We start from the raw sequence: 6,658 nt of genomic DNA, 5'->3' as shown, positions 1-6,658 counted from the left end.
ATGACGGAGAGCTTGATAACGGGAGACGTAGATTGTTCATTGGATTGAACCTCCTTATTACATCGTTTGCACTCTCTTTTCCCTCCCTCTTATTACTTTTGTGTTATCTTACTTATTCATTATTTTAGTTGCTTAATTTGCACTTATTTTCGAAAAAGTTTCAAATAACCAATTCACCCTCTCTTGGTTAGTTGTTCTTGGGCTTTCAATTGGTATCAGAGCTTGGTGCCCTTTTTTTTTTCTTTTAAGATTCTACAATCTTAAGTTATGGCTAACCAAGTTTTCAAAATTTTGAAAGGCACTCTACAAATCGGCCTCCTTTCTTTGATGGTATACATTATAACTATTGGAAGGCTCGGATGATGATATTATTCAATCTATTGATTACAATATTTGGGAAGTTATAGAATATGGTCCATTTGTTCCCACTAAAACCATTAAAGTAGATGGTAGACTGGACCAAACTATCCCCAAGTCTAGAGAAGAATACGATGATGAAGATAAGAGAAAACTATTATTAAATGTCAAGGCTAAAAATTTACTTTATTGTGCACTTGATAGAAATGAATTTAATTAAATTAGTACATGTGATTTGGCATATGATTTTTGTCATGCTCTTGAAGTTACTCATGTCGGCACAAGTAAGGTTAAGCAAACAAAGATAAATATGCTAGTTAAAGAATTAAAAAAAAATTATGAAACAAAATGAGCCTATTGTTGACATGATTACTTGTTTTACCGATATTGTAAATGGTCTTAAAGGTTTTGATCATAAATTTATTAACGGTGAACTTGTGAGTAAAATGTTCAGGTCCTTATCGGAGGAATGGGGATCATTGAGGATGTTGATCGAGAATACTATGGATAAAAATATATGTCCTTTGGAAGAGCTCTACGGCACATTAATGACCTATGAGCTAAATAATACCGAGGTTAAGGAGAAAACAAGAAAAAGCAAGGAGGAATCCAAGGAGCCTCCTAAACGACAAATTGCATTAAAATCGACAGTTGAGGAAGGAACATCAAGTGAAAGCATGAGCGATGAAGAGCTTGATATGGTTCTTCTTGTCAAAAATGGAGAAGCTTTCACAATAATCGAAGACTCCAAAAGAAAGAAGAAAAGGGCAAAAATATTATTTGCTATGATTGTGATAAGCCGGGTCATAAGAGAATCGAGTGTCCGAATAAAAAGAAAAATTTCAAGAAAAAGGCACTTCAAACCACATAGGATGATAGCGACGACGAAGAACAAAATGAGAATAATAGTCAAGATGAAGTGGAGAATATGTGCTTCATGGCAATTGAAGATGAGGTATGTTCATATGATGAGTTTTCAAATTCATATGATAAATGTTTGATAAATTTGAAAAACTTGCTTTAAATCATGCTATTCTTAAAAAGAAAAATTATATTCTAAAAGAAGAAAGTAAGAAAATTTCAGAAAAGCAAAAAGAAAATAATGACCATAATCTTTTGATAAAAGAAAACATCTCTTTGAAAAAAAAGGTCAATGAGTTAATAAAAATAATCCATAAGTTTACCGAAGGTAAGAAAAATCTTGATTTAATGCTTGGTAGTCAAAAGTACGTTTTTGATAAAGGGAGAATTGGATACAAACCCTCTCTAAAACAAAAATCACTAAAAAATATGTTTGTTAGAACTTCAAATACTTCATGTAGTTTTTGTAATAAAACTGGACATGTAGCCTTCAATTGTATAACTAAAAAGAAATTATTCCTTGAAAACAAATACAAATGGATATAAGAATTCACAAAAACTAATTACCAAGGACTCAAGTTTGTATAGGTACCAAAAGTCAAAACTTAAATTGCCCTTGTAGGTACCAAAAAAAACAAAAAGCAAATGGTTCTTGGATAGTGGATGTTCGAAGCATATGATCGGAGACCAGTCATTGTTATCAAATTTCCAAGAGAATTATGGAGGCCATGTGACCTTTGGAGATAATGCCAAAGGTAAAATAATCGGCATTGGAAACATTGGTAACCACTTGTCCCCATCTATTGAACATGTTCTACTAGTTGATAACCTTAAATATAATTTATTGAGCATTAGTCAATTATGTGACAAAGGATATAACATAAAATTCGATTCTACTAAATGCCCTATTAAGGACACTACATCTAAAGAGGTGATTTTCATAAGAAGTCGAAATAAAGATGTTTATATTATAAACATTGAATTTGAAAACAATGAAAAGTGTTTACTTAACTTGAAAGAAAAATTATGGTTATGGCGTAGAAGACTTGGACATGTAAACATGCATCTTCTCTCAAAAAATTTTAAAAATTGTTTTGTAAAAGGTTTACCAAATTTGAGATTTGAAAAAGATAAAATTTGCGATACTTGTCAATTTGGAAAACAAGTAAAGAAATCTTTCAAATCAAAACTTTATGCTTCAACTACAAAACATTTACAACTTCTCCCTATGGATCTTTTTGGATCTTCTGGGATGACTAGCTTAGGAGGAAAACATTATGCTTTTGTTATAGTAGATGATTTTTCAAAATTTACTTGAGTTATATTTTTAAGCTTAAAATAAGAAGCTTTGAAAACTTTTTAACATTTTTGTAAGAAAGTTGAAAATGAAAAAGGCTATTCTATTACAACAATTAGAAGTGACCATGGTGGAAAATTTGATAATGTTGGCTTCGATTATTTTTGTAAGCAACATGGATATGAACATAACTTTTAGGCTCCTAGAACACCTCAACAAAATGGTGTAGTAGAAAGGAAGTATCGCACATTGTAAGAAATGACTTGGACTATGTTAAATGAAAATAATTTGCCTAAATACTTTTGGGTGGAGGCCATTAATACCGCTTGTTACATTGTTAATAGAGTATTAGTAAGCAAAAAGAAAATTAAAACTCCTTACGAACTTTGGAAAAATAGAATTCCAAATATTAGTTATTTCAAAGTTTTTGGATGTAAATGTTTTATTTTAAATACAAAAGACAATTTGGGAAAATTCGACGTTGGAGTTTTCCTAGGATATTCATCGACTAGCAAAGCCTATATAGTTTTTAACAAACTAACTCTAGTCATTGAAGAATCCATGCATATTACTTTTGACGAGACTAACTCATTTGATCAAGAGAAAGGCAGTGATGACGATGTAGGATTAGCTCATTTTGAACAAATGAAAATTCAAGATCAAAATAAGGAGGCACCAAATGAAGAAATAAAGTAATCAAATGGTAAAATAAATAAAAAAAGACAAACTGAAGAAAAAAGTGATCCCTTATTGCCAAAAGAATGGAGGTTTGTTCCATCTCATCCCAAAGAGCTTATAATTGGCGATCCATCAAAAGGTATCACTACTAGAACTTCTCATAAAAAATATTTTGGTAGTTGTACATTCATTTCTCAAATCGAATCTAAGAATTTCAAAGAAGCCGAATTTGATGAGTTTTGGATTCTAGCGATGCAAGAAGAATTAAATCAATTTGAAAGACACAATGTTTGGGACTTAGTCGCTAGACCAAACAATCAAACCGTTATTGGAACAAAATGGGTCTTTAGAAACAAAAGAGATGAAAATGGAATAATTGTATGTACAAGGCTAAATTAGTGGCCGAAGGTTACAACCAAGAAGAAGGTATCAATTTTGAAGAAACATTTGTAGCCGTGGCAAGATTAGAATCCATTCGTATGCTTCTTGCATTTGCATGTTACAAAGGTTTTACACTTTTTCAAATGGATGTTAAAAGTGCATTTTTAAATGGTTATATTCAAGAAGATGTTTTTGTTGAGCAACCTCCCAATTTTAAAGATTACAAGTATCTGGATCATGTATTTAAACTTAGAAAAACTCTTTACGGTTTGAAACAAGCTCCTAGGACCCTAGGACTTCGATATTTAAGTGGAACTAAGACCCTAGTGCCGTTAAAATAATTTTTCAATCTAATCCTAACGAATCTCATTCAAGTGCTAGGATAAATGATCTTTCAAAATTTAAGTGGAACTAGGACCCTAGGACTTTGATATCCAAAGGGTACACATCTTGATTTAATTAGTTATTCGGATGCCGAATGTAATGTTGACCGTAAAAGCACTAGCAAAAATTGTCACTTTCTAGTCTTTGCACTAGTGTCTTGGTCTAGCAAGAAATAAAATTATGTGGCACTATCCACCGCCGGGGTGGAATATATCTCAACCGCCAGTTGTTGTGCACAAACATTAAGGATGAAACATACATTATGTGATTATCATTTATCTTATGATCATGTGCCTATCTTATGGTATAATACTAGTGCTATTAATCTATCAAAGAATCCCATATTGCATTCACGAACTAAGCGTATTGAGATTAGACATCATTTTCTTTGTGATCATATACAAAATGGAGGTATTGAATTAGAATTTATAAAGATCGAGGATCAATTGGCTGACATTTTCACCAAACCTCTCGCACACGATCGTTTCTCTTCTATTCAAAGAGGTCGAGGAATTATTGATGAAAATTTAATTTTGAAAAAAATGGCATTCTGACGCATCCTATCCAGACCAGACAGTCCAAACTGAATCGTCCGGATTGACAGTGTATTTTGAACGCTGTCAATCCGGACGTTTGGATGTGTGGCAAATCAAAGGTCACTTCTTCTTTTCTTCAATTTTTCCCTCAAACTCTCTCACCACTATCAAATTCCTCTCCTAACATCGCTTTCCTTTCAATTTCTTGTTCTCCACAAGATTTAAACTCCAAAATATTCACTTTTCCTAAAATCATTTAAAATCTTCATCTTCTCACTCCACTCGAACCTCCTGTGACATTTGGCTAATTTTTGCTCAAATTGCTCAATCTTGTGTCAAATTACACTACCCACTGTAGTATGCATCACATATTTAAGCATTTTACAAATTCAATTGTGAATTTTGGCCATGAAATCTCCAAACCCTAACTTTCAAATTTTGGGCTTATTTGAAATTCTTGGAAATATCATCAATCTTCAACAATGTCGAGATCTCAAAGAGGAAAAAGGGTGAAAAGAATCGAGAAACGACCCCCTCCATTGTCATTGGATGAAGAGATGGATTTGGAGCCGGAGGTGCCACCGAACCCCTTTGAGAAGTCGCCCATTTTAGCTGGTAAGAATGTTGATTTTGCGGATTTTACAATTGAAGCTCCCGCATTTCACATTGAGGAATATTTTGTAAACATGGGGCGGGTAACTATCACTACTATGGAAGAACATGTATACCCACATCTTATAAAAGAATTTTATCAAAAAATGCAAGTTGCACCTCGTTCTGGTGAGATTACATGTTTACTTAAAAATGTACCCATTAAAACTTCAAAAGCATTGATTTGTGAAATTCTTGAACTTGAGCCTTGTGACTTGGAAGTATTCGTGCATGAATCTCCACCTACTGTTGAAGGTTACGATCCTTCCGAGGCTTGTCGACAAGTCACCGAGAAAGACTTCGTGAATATCACAAAAGTTAAGCACAAATCAATTAACTCTCCCATGCAAAGTTTTGCTAAATATAATTGCCCACATTATTTTTCCCTAAAAAAGACACCGAGACGAAGTCAATTACTTTGATCTCTTTATTATGGACTCAATTGTTGTTGGGCGTCACATTGATTTTCCTACTATAGTCATGGGACTTATGAAACTAGTGCATGCATCACATCACACTAAAACTTTACCTTACGGGATGCTTCTTACAAAAATTTTCAAACACTTTAATGTTTCACTTGACGGGGAGGATTTTATTACATTATGCCCTACCGATACTATCAACATCTAAACACTAAAAAGGATTAAGATAGTAAAGGAACACGAGCAATAGGTGGCTCACACGAAAGGGTTCGATCCTACCTTCGATCCATCTACTCTTCCATTTGAAGATAAACTACCCAAGACTGAGTCTAATGAAGCACATGCACGCGATATTCTAGGCTCTAGTACATCTCATCCTTCAAGACATCATTATGGATTCACCGGGGAACAGTATAGTCTCATTCATGGGCGTATTGACTCACTTACCTCGACAGTCGATAGCATGGATAGCCTACTTCTCCAGATTCAGGCTCAGCAAACTGCTATCCATGATCGACAGCTTGCGATGCAGCAGCAGCATCGTGAGATGCAGGTTCAGCAGGCTTCCTTTTTCGCTAATATCTATGCCCGAATCCCACCATTACCACTGCCTCCGGCCCCTTAGTTTATTTCCTTATCGTATTCTACTAGATATTTTATTATCTAAATTTATATTTCTTTTATTGAACTTTTATGCTTGACTATTGCATCATTCATTCCTCCTATGTACTTTGCCTATTTTCCCTTAAATGGTTGACTTTCTCCATGCTAATATTTCATTTCTACTACTTGTGTTCTTATTTTTCCTTATGCCAAAAGGAGGAAGATAGGTAGATGATTATGCAAAATAGGGAGAATATTGTAAGGGGAAAGGAAATTTATTATGCAAAATAGGGAAAATATTGTAAAGGAGAAAGGAAATTTAAGTGAATTCGATAGGGGGAACATTACTTATTGTTGACGTCAAAATTTGTAAGACTGATCTTGAGCCAACTTTAAGGAAAATGGCGAGTTATTGCTAAATGGGTCATAAATCAGTTGAGAAAATATAATCGTGTAATGGTTTTTTTATATGAATTCCTCTCCCTTGG

This window comes from Olea europaea, unplaced genomic scaffold (assembly GCF_002742605.1).
Source record: "Olea europaea var. sylvestris unplaced genomic scaffold, O_europaea_v1 scaffold1471, whole genome shotgun sequence".
NCBI lineage: Eukaryota > Viridiplantae > Streptophyta > Magnoliopsida > Lamiales > Oleaceae > Olea > Olea europaea.
Note: the sequence above shows the minus strand (reverse complement) of the source record.